Source organism: Ovis aries, chromosome 1 (genome assembly GCF_016772045.2).
Source record: "Ovis aries strain OAR_USU_Benz2616 breed Rambouillet chromosome 1, ARS-UI_Ramb_v3.0, whole genome shotgun sequence".
Taxonomy (NCBI): Eukaryota; Metazoa; Chordata; class Mammalia; order Artiodactyla; family Bovidae; genus Ovis; species Ovis aries.
Window position 1 is genome coordinate 45,359,771 of NC_056054.1, and position 16,380 is coordinate 45,376,150.

A 16,380-nucleotide genomic window follows, 5' to 3' on the forward strand; every position below is an offset into this window, starting at 1 on the left:
ACTTCCACTTCACATATGTTTAGTTCCAGTTGTTCATGCTAGTTTCTAATATCGTTGGGAACATTTTATGTTGCCACTTCATAAAAAGGGGCGGGGGGGGAATAAGAAGCTATTTGCAGAATAGTAGTTCCTCACAGATGTCGAGAGGAAAAATCTGCCCAGCAAACGGTTATACATGCTTTGAAGTAAAACCACATGATCCTCTGATAATCTCCCTATAGAAAAGCATAATGAAAACAATAGCTTCCATGATAGACTTATATTCTACGGACATTTATAAATCTGATCTTTAGTATTTTGACAACTCTGATTCCACAATATTTTATCACCCAATATCGCCAAGATAAACATTTTTTTTTCTTTTTCTGTACTCTGCAAAATCATCAGAAATCTAATCTGTGATTCAAGATTGATGATCAAGTGGGTAATGAACTATCTATTTCTTCATCCAATTAGAATAAACAGGAATCAAATCAATCAAGAAATGGACATTTAAAAATTCTTATTAGTGAAACATTTTAACATTTAGCACATCTATCTATGTAATAGCTCTTTAATGGTAGGACTACCATCTTATTTCAGTAATGCAAAACTTTTCTCATCTCTCACAATTCTCATTCCTCCATGTATTTCCTCTTTTATTTTTTCTCCTTCTTGCCTTGTAAACACTTATTAAAGTATTAATCTAATTATTAATTAGATTAATCTAATTATAGTATAGTAATCTAAGTATTAATCTAGTTATATTCCCTATGTGCAAGGTATGTCAAGTGCTGGGGATGGACTTAATTCCTATTCTTAAACACTTTATAGTCTCAAGGAGAATATTGTGCCACATGCTACAAAAGGGCAATGTAGGTTATCTTGTGTAGTTGCACGCTAAGTTGCTTCAGTCATGTCCGACTCTTTGTGACCTAGACTGTTGCCCACCAGGCTCCTCTGTCTGTGGGGTTCTCCAGGCAAGAATACTGGAGTGGGTTGCCATTTCCTCCTCCAGGGGATCTTCCAGACCCAGGGATCAAACCCAGATCTCTTACATCTCTCCTGCATTGACAGGCGGGTTCTTTACCAATAGCACCACCTGGGAAGCCTGTAGGTTATCTTGCTTAACTCAAATTCTTTTTCCTATCTACTGTCTATCCCCTTACACACACACACACACACACACACACACACACACACGCACTCCCACGCGTGCCAACACATTCCTTATGCCCTCAGTCTGTAAAAAGAGCAGATGTTCCAACTTAATTAAAGTTTTAAATGAAATTAAATCATTGTATAAAATCTGCTGATTCAAAAGAACATAAGGACATAACCTGAAAACGATCAACGATCAAAAATTTAGAGAGATTGTATTTTATTCCCAAGCAAAGAATAAAAAGGATAAAAAGGAGAGTGAGAGCAAGTTTTTTTTTTTTTTTGCACAAAAAATGCTGCCTTTATGGAAACACTTAAACATATTCATATCTTTAGTTTTAGGTCATTACATTATAAAGTATCTAATTTTAGCCAAACGCCAAAGTAAATTTTCTATATAGAGAGTGAAGGAGTCAGGACTATGAGGTCAGGACTAAATTTATGGTAGTTTTTTTTTTTTCCTCTACTAAAATTTTGGCTAAAGCATAACTGAGCATTTAAGGAGCACTGAAAATTTAAGAACTTATATTGGTAGTAGAAATGACAAACATCTTATTTTTAATTTTCATGTATCAGGCATACTTTCATGAATGTCTGTTTTGTTTTTAAGCTTCAAAATATCTCTGGGAGAAAAGAAATCTTATCTTCCTAATTTTACAAATAAGGAAAACAACATATTGTACAACTGGAAAGGATAAATGATTTTCCTCAAGGTCCTAGGATACAGAGTTAGGATCTAAACCTGGAAATCCTGATATTTAAATGCTTACCCTTTAATGGCTCATAAAGGTTTTCATTTTCTTTTTTTTTACATAAATATTTCTAATTAATACGTTGTTTTATTCTGCATAGAATATTTTCAGAAGATTAAATTTGTTTGATTTTGCAGTATGTAGCATGGAAGGGGGTGTGTGATGGAGAATATAAAATTAAAATTCTGTATTTAGAAATTTGATTATTCTTAGAATAATTGAGAAAGGAATCACATTCTAAGCAAATTAAGTAAAAATAATGTAAGTTCATGAAAAATCCACAGTAGAATCTGAGTGGTTTTCATAATAATAAAACTATATTTGAACATTTGACACATGCTTTATACTTTCTATATTGTTTTGCTTTTAGAACCAATTCATAGGTAGTTATAGAAATATTTCACATTTATTTTAAGCAAATAGTAGATATTCAATAAATATTCTTTGGTTTAAAAACATACTGACAGTTTAAGGTATCAGCAAGAGACTTGGATGTGTGAAATATAAAAGATTTTTTTAAACTTAAATACCTTCTAGTTATTAAATGTCCTTTCTTTGTGAAACCAAACTGCAGCAATAGCTAATGAAATTTAAACTTTCACAATACAGTGGTTCCCATTTTTCCTATAGATTTCTTTTCTTTGTCTTTTTTGTGCACATTTTACAGTAGAAACCATAGATGTTCAACTCTTCTTGTTTAAACATGACTTTAAAGCTGGTGTTCAGAACACAGGCTTTGTAGCCAGATGAACTTGATCTGAGCTTAAATCATTTGTCTTTTTGGGGAAACTGAGGCTGAGGGGAACTTCCTACAGCTATGAACTCAGAAACTGACCCTAATCCCTTAGCAGATCCTGTCCACAGGCAGCTTCTCCAGCCCTTTTGCCACTCATTAGCTAGGTGACCTTGGAAAATTGTCCTAATTTCTCTGCAGTCATATTTTTTCCTTGTAAAATAGGGATAAGGGTACTTACTGTTGAGAATTATGATTGTTAAATGAAATAACATAGAGAGTGTCTAGTACAGTGAACTCAGTAAGTGATAGAAGTTATTAAAATGTATAATTCCTATTGTCTGTGTAGCATTCTATGAAGTTGATATACTGTATAACTAGCCTTCTCCTGAAGATCATTCAGGCTCTGCTGACATTTTTCCTATTATCAAAAATGTCTAAGTTACATTTTTGTGTATATGGCTCTTTATCCCCTTATTTTCTAAATATATTGGAATAATTTATTAGAAGTAAAATTCTTCTATGACTAATTGTGAAGTTTTTTGCCTCTTTCTGCATTCCATCAAATTATTTTCCAAAAGGATTATAGTAATCTTTGTGCTGACTGTGACCAATTTTATTTGGCAAGCATTCCAGAATATAAACAGTAACATAAGTGCAATTGCACTCTTTTCTTCAAAGTAACCCCCAAGAAGGCTTTGTTCTGGTGCTAACAATTCTATTATGGTTCCTAACGGTTCTGAAATGCCTTGGGAATTGCTTTTATAACCCACCTCTCAGAGCTTGGTATTGAATTCTCCCTCTTCTTAACTTCCTATATCTTATTCATTGCTAAGTCCTGTCCATACTCTCTATATACAGACTTTCATGCTCACTTGTGATTTTTATCTTCTTATCAATGCCCTAGTCCATATCCTCAAAATCTCTTGCCTAAAATATTCCAGTTGCATTTTAACTGGTCTCACTCCACCCTTATTTTATCCCTCTGAGTCATAGTCTCTGGTGCTAACTGGTTAACTTTTCAAAATCTGTGTGTGTGTGTGTGCGTGTGATCAATCGCTTTAGTAGTGTCCAACTCTTTGTGACTCTGTGGACTGTAGCTCACCAGGCTCCTCTGTCCCTGGGATTCTCCAGACAAGATACTCAAGTGGGTTTCCTCCACTACATAGTTATGGTCAAATCCTGCTTTCCATTCCTTATGTTCTTCTCTCCTCAGTGCTTTTGTTACCCATTTGCCTGGCTAACTCCTACTTAGCCTGGAGGAAGTGTTACCTAAACTATTCTAAATAGTGAAAAAGAATCTTAACATCGTTTCCTTTTGATATCAACATGCATAGAAAATGATGTCACTGTACATAAAGAGAGTTTTGTAAAAATAATTGTTGTTACATTTTTTGAGTAAATTTGCCATATATCAGGCACTATTTTAAACATGGGAGAAGGCAATGGCACCCCACTCCAGTACTCTTGCCTGGAAAATCCCATGGATGGAGGAGCCTGGTAAGCTGCAGTCCATGGGATGCCCGCTAAGAGTCGGGCATGACCGAGCGACTTCACTTTGACTTTTCACTTTCATACATTGGAGAAGGAAATGGCAACCCACTCCAGTGTTCTTGCCTGGAGAATCCCAGGGACAGAGGAGCCTAGTGGGCTGCCAGCTACGGGGTCGCACGGAGTCAGACACGACTGAAGCGACTTAGCAGCAGCAGCAGCAGCATTTTAAACATGTCACATGAATTAATTCATTTAAACCTCACAACTGTCTTATGAAAGAGGTACCATCTAGTGTCCATTTTTCTAATGAAGAAAATAAAGCAGAAGAAAGTTAAGTAACTTACCAAAATCTATAGATGGTCATGAATAGGAGTCAATTTCAAGGTGAGGAAGTCTGGCTTTTGTGTGTAAGTGTGTGCTAAGTCATTTTAGTGTTCCACTGTTTTGTGACCATATGGACTGTAGCCCACCAGGCTGCTCTGTCCAGGGGATTCTCCAGGCAAGAATACTGAAGTGGGTTGCCAGGACCTCCTCCAGTGGATCTTCCTGACCCAGGGATCATAACCAGTATTAGACCAATAGCTACCTGGTAATTCTTTTTTTTTTTTTTTCCAGTGGTAATAACTCTGCTGGGCTTCCCAAGTGGCTCAAGTGGTAAAGGATATGGTTCTATCCCTGGGTGGAAAAGATCCACTGGAGAAGGAAATGGCAACCCACTCTAAATTCTTGCCTGGGAAATCCCATGGAGATAGGAGTCTAGGCGGGCTACAGTCCATGGGATCACAAGAGTCAGATAGGATTTAGTGATTAAACAGCAATAACAATTACTCTACTGCAGCTACTAACTTTACATTATTTTCCTTAGCTTAGTGTTCCTGCTCTAATGATGTACCAGGCATTACCTGCATAGGAAAGTTTAACCTGTGCTGGCTTCACTCCATGCCATGTGTGATGAAATGATGTAGCACATTACTCATTCCAATGGCAATTAACTCTACCACATGGCACTTTTATCATATCTTTGGTATATTATGAAATTTGTACAAATATCCCATCATTTCTCCATTTTGGAAATCTTTAGCTACAATTATACCACTTAAGTTTCCAGTAAATTTTCTTTAACTTGCTGCTGAGCACACTTTTACTTAAAATATATATTTAATAGTATATTCAATAAGTGATTGCCTACTCAGGCTATTAAACTGTCTCATATAGAGGAGATTATGTGATTTAGTTACCTTGTACTTGACTCTTCTAAGTAATTATCCTAAATCACACATAAATGAACAATAATACATGTGGGTCTGTCTGTAAGAGAAGGACTCTCCAGGTACTTTAAGGCAAGGACTTTTTGTTTTCTGTTCCGAGGCAAGTCCTTTTTCACAGTAAGAGCACTTCATTTGTACCTGGAGAGCTACAGTCCATGGAGACCCAAAGAGCTGGACATGACTGAGCACATACACACTGCAACCACCACACCACACTGCAATTTATGTCAAGCATTATTCTAACTACTTTATTAGGATTATTATATTTACTCTTCACAGCAATGCCAATGTTAGTACCAATTAGGAATTTCAAAAGAAAAACCCGGAGAGGTTAAGTAACTTGCTCAGACCTACACAGCATATTAAATGGTGAAAACAGAACAAAAACTCCAGCCATTTGATTCTAGAGCCCTTACTGTTAATCACTGGAGATAAACACATGGATGAAAACAATAGGATCTTGTAAATTGTCTCAGAAAGATAACCTTTTTATAACTAAGTGGTGGCTCCACCTACATTTACAGCTTTAATGGGAACAAACCTATTAACTCAGATGTCCAGGAAGTCAATCTTTTGATTTGTGGGGATATTGTCACCAGGTTTAGCTAAAAGCTGAACCACTTATATTCTCATCTGGAATTACAACTTACTTAAATTTTTTTTTTCCTCATACTGATTTGGAGAATGGAAATGGAATTCACCCACAAAAACATGTTTGAATTAGGCTGAGAAATATGTGGTTAGACCATGACCAGCGTGCCTTTTCTTCCTGCCTTTCACTGGTGTAATAGCTGCACGTGAACTACACAGAACTAGTTATAGTGCCTGGATTGGGAGCAACAGTCTGCTATCAGTCCCTTGGTGTGTTGGTGAGGCAGGCAGATTAATTTTAGAAATTGACTTCAATTTTCATTGACTATCTTATAAAACTGAAAAATAAAATGTAATAAATACTACTGTTATCTTTTATTAGCCTTATTATAATACTATGTTTTCGTGATTAAATATTAACTGATAATTCCTTACACTTGGTCAGTGTTTCCCAATTTGCTTATACAAACGTTGCCTTATTTAATATTTGCAAAACTCTGTGGAGTGGCACTATCAGAGTTTCCCAACCTGGACTTGAATCCAAGGCTTTAACCTGCAAACCAGAGTTTTTTCTACTGTATATTCATTAATTTGTTGTTTTGTCTATGCAACAAATATATATTCAGTTATTATTATATACCAGATCTATTTTAAGAACTTAGGATAAACACTGAGCAAAATAGTAAAAAGTCTCTGTCTTCATGGAGCTTATACTCTAGATAGGGGGTGGAGGAGGTAAATAGCTGATATATGATGAGTATTTAAAAGCTAAGTCATTTTTTTTTTAAATGAATTCTTTTTAAATGAATTTGAATCAGTTCTGATGAGATGGATGAAACTGGAGCCGATTATACAGAGTGAAGTAAGCCAGAAAGAAAAACACCAATACAGTATACTAACACATATATATGGAATTTAGGAAGATGGCAATGACGACCCTGTATGCAAGACAGGGAAAGAGACACAGATGTGTATAACGGACTTTTGGACTCAGAGGGAGAGGGAGAGAGTGGGATGATTTGGGAGAATGACATTCTAACATGTATACTATCATGTGAATTGAATCGCCAGTCTATGTCTGACGCAGGATGCAGCATGCTAGGGGCTGGTGCATGGGGATGACCCAGAAAGATGTTATGGGGAGGGAGGTGGGAGGGGGTCCATGTTTGGGAATGCATGTAAGAATTAAAGATTTTAAAATTTAAAAAATAAAAACTAAAAAAAAATTAAAAATAAAAAAATAAAATAAAAAATAAAATAAAAAAAATAAAAGCTAAGTCATATATAGAGTATATTGAAAATAATACTCTATACTGAAATTTCAATATCAGGTATTGATGACCTTGTTCATTAATTGATTCATATCCAGGCATATTTTCATAAGGAGAATAAGTTGAGAATTTTATTCTAGTTTCAAGATACAGGTGTAGATGCTTAATACATAATTGCTGAATGAATAAATGAAAGAATGAAAGGGATTGAGATGTGAAAGTCATTAGATTTAGGGAAAGGATCTGTAATTTCTGTACTGATTGTGGCTTAACTGATATATTTACTCAATAAATATATTTTGAAGACCTGGTCATTAGTTTAAAAAACATAAATTGTTTTTAAGGTTCAAAATTTCAAAAAATTCACGTGCAAATGTGTAGAGATTACAGACTATAATTGATTTTCTAAACTAAATAGTTTGGTTCTCTGAGTCTTTAGAAGGAAAAACAACTTACTGTCTTTCCCACCTCTTCTATCCTTTGTCTCCTCTACCATAAATAAAAATGTTCATTAAGTGAAACTGGTTCTACTAGGTATAATTTAAATAATATATCTTCAAGATTTAATTTGAATCCCAGCATCAAGCACAATGTCTCCAGCATGTAGGAAAATGCCTGACCTGTAATAAATAGTCAGTAAATTGCTATTGACTGAAAAAAGGTTATGGACTTGAAATCTTCAAGTGGCTGGATTTTAGAGGGAGTGTGGGATGATGCTAAGAAGAGATGTCTAGGGGACAGTCTGCTAGACTAACACCTGTTTCAGTGATGTCCATTTACCTCTAACTTCAACATAAACCACTAAGATATTAAATCAAACAATATCACATATTACTGTAAAGCAGTGTGATCACTTTCTTTGTAATTTGCACCTATGCAAATATTAATACTTTTGTGACTCAGTGAACTTATTTATATCACAGTCATAGAAATAGGGAGAGAACAAGCAAGGAAGACTTGACAGAAAAAAAAATCACAATAGAATATTCTGTGAGGGAATGTTCACAACTACTAAATGAAATTTTTATGTGTGAGGTAAATTGATTTAAGGAGCAAAATTCTGTTAATGTATTACTTGAATAGATTTAAATCTGAATATGTTGTCCCTTCTACTTATGCGTACCCGGAAAGATGTATTTAGCCACAGGTAACTAAATTGCAGCTTTTTAATGAAGTGTGAGTTTTTCCTACTCAGTTGCTACTCAGTGTCAGGTTGCTAAGCTTCATTTACCCATGATCCAGAGACTGAACTTTCAAAGATGTAATCTATGGGGAAATATCAGGAAGCATGTTTTGATCCAGTTGAAATAATTTGAAATATGTATTCAATAGTGATGGCAAATATCTTGAGCAAACACAAGCCTTCTCCGTAGTATAGTTTAAGACTGGTAATTTTTACAAAGGGCTTCTCTGGTAAGGGACGCTTCAGAGGGTAAAGAATCTGCGTGCACTCCTGGATCAGGAAGATCCCCTGGAGAAGCAGCCCACTCTAGTATTCTTGCCTGGAGAACCCTATGAACAGGCGAGCCTGGCAGGCTACAGTTCTTGGGGTCACAAAAAGTCAGACACAACTGAGCATATTCTTTTTTTAAATCTTTTACAAAAGTTTCTTGAACAGTAAATTGATGTATGGTTGACATGAGGGCAGACTTGTTATTGTCAGAACTTATGAGTTATTTCCTTGTACTAGAATTTTTTTCCTAGGCATTTTCTAAAAGACAGGTTTAGATTTTTGAGGCATAGGCTATGTTTCTCTAGGGAGAGGCCACTTTGTCTCCATGGAACAACTGATCTTTTTCTAACAAGCATATGAATACAGATGCTTAACATGGTAAGAATAACTATATAATAAATATTATACTTTGCAACTAGAAAATAACTTTCACATATATTGACATCCATAGCTATCTTGTAAGGGAGATGTGATACCACCATATACTATACTAAATACAGAAAATAGAAGCCCAGAGGAGTAGAGCAAATAAGGGGCAACCAAGGAAACTTAGCAAAGAATTAGAAAAAGGCTGACTCCAGCTGAAAGGAAGTCTTCTGTTTTCATTGTATGTGTCTTCCTACTACATTGTGAGGCTCAGTACATATGTACTCTCTTAGTATTCTCCAGAGAAACAGAACCAATGGGATATACCCCATATATGTATATGGGCTTCCCAGGTGGCTCACTGGGTGAAAAATCTGCTTGCAATGCAGGAGATGCGGATTTGATCACTGGGTTGGGGTGATCCCCTAGAGGAGGGCATGTAACCCACCCCAATATTCTTGCCTGGAGAATTCCACAGACAGAGGAGCCTCGTGGGCTATAGTCCATAGGGTCACAAAGAGGCAGAGACAACTGAAGCAACTGAGAATGCATGCATGAGTTTGTGTGTGTATACACACACACACACACTCGTATTAGTGAGTGTGTGTGTGTTTTAAGGAATTGGTGAATTGACTTACATGATTCTGGTTTGATTAATCCCAGATCACATGGGGCAGGCCAACTTCATAGAAGTTTCAGTTTGAGTCCAAAGGTAGCTCCTGGCAGAATTCACTCCTGCTTTGCGGCGAGTCTGGAGTTGGGAGGGGGGTGGACAGATAAAGGGAGAGAGGAAAGGAGGTCAGTCTTTTTCTAATAAGGTTTTCAGCTATTGCAAGATGTCTGCCCTTATTACAGAGGGTAGTCTGCTTCTTCAAAGTCTATCAGTTTAAATGTTCAGTTCAGGCGGTCAGTCGTGTCCGACTCTTTGCGACCCCATGAATTGCAGCATGCCAGGCCTCCCTGTCCATCACCAACTCATGGAGTTCACTCAAACTCATGTCCATTGAGTCGGTGATGCCATCCAGCCATCTCATCCTCTGTCGTCCCCTTCTCCTCCTGCTCCCAATTCCTCCCAGCATCAGAGTCTTTTCCAATGAGTCAACTCCTCACATGAGGTGGCCACAGTATTGGAGTTTCAGCTGTAGTATCAGTCCTTCCAAAGAACACCCAGGACTGATCTCCTTTAGAATGGACTGGTTGGATCTCCTTGTAGTCCAAGAGACTCTCAAGAGTCTTCTCCAACACCACAGTTCAAAAGCATCAATTCTTCGGCACTCAGCTTTCTTCACAGTCCAACTCTCACATCCATACATGACTACTGGAAAACCATAGCCTTGACTAGATGGACCTTTGTTGGCAAAGTAATGTCTCTGCTTTTGAATATACTATCTAGGTTGGTCATAACTTTCCTTCCAAGGAGTAAGCATCTTTTAATTTCATGGCTGCAGTCACCATCTGCAGTGATTTCATCCAAAAAACACCTTCACGAAACATCCAGTATAATGTTTGACCAAATATCTGACACTATAGCCCAGCCAAGTTCACACATAAAATTAACCATAATATATACCAAGGTATTTCTAGCCAACATTCACAGAGAGATATTGGATGCAATTAGTTAAGTCATAGATGCTGTCAGCAGAGTCAATGATCCAGTTCTACAGATTTCACATTCCAGGTATTTCTACTGAACATTATTAACTCTGATCCTATTTGAGCCTTTTTATCTCTTTCTTTTATATACACATTTTCTCAGACTTCTCAGAGTCACCATGGTTTTCATATATTTGGTTCACACACTTTTCTTACCTGGCTTGGCATAGCAAATGATACATAGTAAGTACCTCAAATATGCCTGAAGCTCTAAGAAGAATCTCTACAGGAGAAGTATAAAAAAGAAAAACAGTGTGCATTACTCATCTCATACATTTCTCTAATGGGTACCATAAAAGTGGGATAGAAAGGATCTTATTTTCACAAACAAAGAATCAAAGGGCCAGAGAGGGTAAGTAATTGGCCTGAAAGTGAAAGTAAAGTTGCTCAGTTGTGTCTGACTCTTTGCGACCCCATGGACTATAGCCTATTAAGCTCCTCTGTCCATGGGATTTTCCAGGCAAGGGTGCTGGAGTGGATTGCCATTTCCTTCTCCAAGTAATTGACCTAGGATCACACAAAATAGAACTCAGTGCAGATGGTGCTCACGTTAATTTCTTTTTGGTATACCTGATTTTTTTTTTTCAATTTGCTACCTTTACTAAGGATTTTTGTAGAAATCCGAGGAAGCAGACTGACAGCTTTCTTGATCATTTATCTTGTTACAGTGCTTCTTACTCTATGGGAATATTGTTCAGTCGCTAAGTCATGTTTCTTTGCAATCCCATGGACTCTGGCACTCCACGCTCCCTTGTCCTCCACCATCAGTTGGCTCAAATTCAAATATCCATTGAGTCAATGGTGTTATCTAACCATCTCTTCCTTTGCTTCCCCTTTTCCTTTTGCCTTCAATTTTTTCCCGGCATCAGGGTCTTTCTAATGAGTCGACTTTTTGCATCAAGTGGCCAAAGTATTGGAGCTTCAGCTTCAGTATCAGTCCTTCCAATGAATACTCAGGGTTGATTTCCTTTATGACTGAGTATATATGATTTCCTTTAGGATGAGCTTATATGCAGGCTATATATTCTCTGGGAACTTCCCTACCCTGCTCAGGACCTTCTATTCTCATGAGATAATTTATGTAACTTACAACGGTAGACTAGAAGTAATGTAGGCTAAACTCCAGTCTTTACATTCTAAACCATGTTGTAAGTTGTCGTTATTTTTTTAAACTCAGTACACTAGAACTATGATAAGACCTTTAATAAGCTTTGGAAAATACTGTTCCATTCATTGGAAAGTCATATCTGATAAACCAGAAATAACATAATGCAAATAAAAAGTAGTAGGAGTTAGAGCCTGTAGTTTTCAGCCTTGGCCCTATCAATGTTTTGATTATGGGATGGCAGCAGATATGACTAGTTATCTACTTGACATCCAGCCTCTTTTTCTTGCTTGCTGACAGAACCCTAATTTTATTTGGATCTTTTTCTCCCCCACAAGTCTCAGGGAAGGATATATCTATTTCCATTTACAGGGTAAATCATGATTGGTCTAGCCTGATCATGGCCGTTCCAATCCTTTGTCAATGATTGGTTTAGACCCACTTCTGGCCAATGAGATAGGAAAGGAGTTCCATAAAGGTTTCCTCACCCCTCAAAAGATACAAAGATATTAAACTCCTTTTATTCCTATGCATATTTTTTTTCTTATCTATATTATACCTAAGACCGATGCATTTACATTTGACCACAAACTTAACCAGATTTAGAATGAATCTGATTCAAGAGTTGGCAGAATAGAGAAGGAGATGGAAGCTCCCCAGTTCCATGTGACTCTTTGAGACACTGATCAGATTAAGTCTAGAGCTACTCTACCTCTAGGCTTTATCTTTTATGTCCATCTAAAAGTCAGTGTAAGACAGGTTTTCTATTACATTCAGCCCAGTGCATCTTAAATTATACAGTTTACTTTTAATGAAGAAGAGACAGCATCTTATTAGTGGTGATTCTATGAGCCTTGTTTTGTTGGTGTTTGTTTTGTCAGGAGGGGATTATTTTTGTTTATGTCCCTTCTTATCAATCAGTCAATCAATTCAGTAGCTCAGTTGTGTCGCACTCTTTGTGACCCCATGAATTGCAGCACACCAGGCCTCCCTGTGCATCACCAACTCCCGGAGTCCAGCCAAACCCATGTCCATTGAGTCGGTGATGCCATCCAACCATCTCATCCTCTGCCGTCCCCCTCTCCTCCTGCCCTCAAGCTTTCCCAGCATCAGGGTCTTTTCAAATGAGTCAGCTCTTTGCATCTGGTGGCCAAAGTATCAGAGTTTCAGCTTCAACATCAGCCCTTCCAGTGAACACTGAGAACTGATCTCCTTTAGGATGGACTGGTTGGATCTCCTTGCAGTCCAAGGGACTCTCAAGAGTCTTCTCTGAGTCCCTTCTTATACATACTAGAAAAATTAAATTTAGCAAAAATGGACTACTCTAAGTTGAAAAAATAATACCCTGAAAATTTCAGCACTAAAACTCAGGTGTTCAAGTTACTTAACCTCTCTGGAGCTTGATTCCCTTTGCTGTCAAAGGAAATGATAGTAAATATAGAGATTTAATATAATCATAGATATAAAGCACTTTAGTATTGTGCTGGATATCTTATGAGCTCTAAAGTTTATCAATAAATATTTATTGGTTGTCATACTATTTATTTCTACTGTAATTATTTTTATTTCAAAAACCTTCCTATAAGCTTAGCTACTTACTTTCATTTCCTATGGAAAACAAAATTAAGACATATCTAGACTTTAGCGTATATCTCATTGCCTTTCTCTACAATCCATAAAAGCTCATAAAGGTTACAAATTTTATTTCAAATTGCATTGGTAAAAAGTAACAGAACCCCAAAATTCTGTTTTTCTGGTGTGCTGTTTCATACAACATAGAAGTCTTCCAAGAAGTAACAGAATTGAAGAAGGGAACTGGCTGCTAAAGACTTGAACAGTATATAACACAGCTGAAACTAGAAATATGGTCATAGAGGAAAAAGGAGATAAGTGAGCTCAACAAAGTGATTGTAAGGATCAAGTTTAGAACTGTAAGGCAAGCAAAAAATACACATCTAAACTAACCTTAGGGAATCACTGTATTATAGAAAAGCATATTTATGATGTTTAGAAAAGGTCATATTCAGTATATTCTAATTAAAAAGGTAAACTACACAATATGATATTCTATAAGTGATAGTATTTTTTAGTTAAATCTACTAGTATTTCCATTTCTATGAACTCCATTGAAATAATACTATGCAGATAAAGTATCATTGAATTATGTATAGGGTCTACTGAAATGGCATCATCAACAAGTAATAGAAAAATAAAACCTGAAATTTACATTTGTCTTTAGTAATAAATTAATATCATAGTATAGAGGACAATACATTCATAGTACAATTTTCAGTTTAGTTCATTCAGTAACTTTGTGACCTTGAGCAAGTACATATCTTAGTTTCATAGGTAAGGTGAGGTCATTGAAACAGGGGAATAGTCTTATTCTTTCTCTTGGATACCATGACTATGATCATTTAAAAAAATTTTTTTAGAAATAATACAAGTATTTATAGAAAAATTTCAAGATATTACAGGGTGTTCCCATATACCTTCATGCCAACTTTCCCCTTTATTATGTTACCTTTTGTGGTTAATTGCCAAGTGGTGTCTGACTCTTTGTGACCACTTGGACTGTAGCCTGCCAGTCTCCTCTGTCCATGGGATTTCCCAGGCAAGAATACTGGAGTGGGTTGCCATTTCCTTCTCTAGTATCTGATGTTAGCATGGTACATGTGTCACTATTAGTTAGCAAATATTGATATATTGTTCATTAAAGTCCATACTTTATTCATATTTTTCTTAGTTTTTAACCTAATGTCCTTTTCTGCTCCTGTCATCCAGGATATGACATTACATTCAGTCATCCTGTCTCCCTGGCTACCTTTGACTGTCTTTTTTTTTAGATTTTCCTTGTTTTTGATGACCTTTACTGTTTTGAAGCATACTGGTCAGGTATTTCTTAGAATATCCCTCTACTGAGACTTGTGTTATGTTTTTCTTCTGATTAGACTAGGGCTAAAGGATTTTGGGAGGAAGAACATGGTGATAAGTGCCAATAGTGACTCATGGATGTTTATTTTATACTTTGGGTTATAATCCAATACAACTTTATTTTGTTGTTCAAATTCTTCCAGTTTTAAACATTATTAGTGCTCTGTTGGAGAAGGCAATGGAAACCCACCCCAGTACTCTCCCCTGGAAAATCCCATGGACGGAGGAGCCTGGTAGGCCGCGGTCCATGGGGTCGCTAAGAGTTGGACACGACTGAGCGACTTCACTTTCACTTTTCACTTTCATGCATTGGAGAAGGAAATGGCAACCCACTCCAGAGTTCTTGCCTGGAGAATCCCAGGGATGGGGGAGCCTGTGGTCCGCATGGAGTCAGACACAACTGAAGTGACTTAGCAGCAGCAACAGCAGTGCTCTACTATTTGCTTTCTGTGTTCCTTTGATATACACCTGTAGTTTTGCATTACTTCCTTACTCTGTCATGCTACAGGATACTCCTGGCTCATCTTGTATATTTCCTGTCCCAGTCTTAGAATCAGCCACCCTGCAAGAACATTTTAAAAAAGGATGGTATTAGAGACCAAAATCAAGCCACTAAGTGTGTTACTGCTACTGGGATGTCATTGCCTCCAGGCCCTCTCAGCTGACAGAACTAGAAAATATATGTGTGCACACTAATGTATATCTATACATGCCCCAAAGTATTTCTATCTGTAATTCTCCATATCTGTGTTAAACTAAACATGAGTTTGTACTCTCTCCAACTTTCATGTTTTACAACTGGATTATTCTATTCTCCTCCTCTTGTTTCTCTGTAACCACCCATCCCAATAGTAAGAACCTACTTTCCACAATTTGCTATTCATTTATTTGCTTAGTTGTTCAGTCCCACTACACATACATAGTAGTTTCAGAAAGTTAAGTCATTTCCTTGTGGGAAACAACTTATGAGCTAGAGAATGGTACTTACATGCAGCTACTTTTGCCTTTAGTGGATCCTTTTGTTTATTTACGTTAACACCATTTTACCCTGCCCATATGGTAATTTTTAGTATAACAGCATAATCTTCAAATTGTTATAGATAAATATTTTATACGAATATCAATATATGAAACTTTTACCAGGTCAACATGAAAAAATAAAAACATCATGTAATGCTCCAGCCTTTTCATAATTTCTTTTTTCATTTATTAACAAGAATAAGCTGAACATACATTTATTTGAGGTCCAAATGATTTCCAGATTTAATATTTGTTAATCAAGCATTACCTTTTCACCTTTAGAAGAAGCTGCTGGTTTTGTTTTGTTTTTCTTTTGAAGAAGCCATTGCCTTTGATAGCCATATTCAAATTTTGTAAAGGTACTTATACTGGTTCACACATATACTTTTTTTGCAGTTTAATGTTTAAAAAACATTACTTTTAAGAAAATTTTGAAGTATCTAATTCCAGTAATGTATAAAACATTTCATATAGTATTTGATGTTTCAAAGAGAATATTAAGAAGATAGATGGGCAAATTTTGTCAGGTTCACTTTACAAATAAAGAAATTGAGATTTAGTTAGTTCCATGTTTGTATGACTTTCGAATGGCAGAGCAAG

At 36.5% G+C, this 16,380-nt stretch overlaps 1 protein-coding gene across 2 annotated transcripts in view; it reads left to right on the top strand.

The window, feature by feature from the left end:
• Nucleotides 1-16,380, top strand: part of LRRC7 (leucine rich repeat containing 7) — a 621,984-nt gene that overhangs the window by 27,652 nt on the left and 577,952 nt on the right. The window lies entirely within an intron of this gene.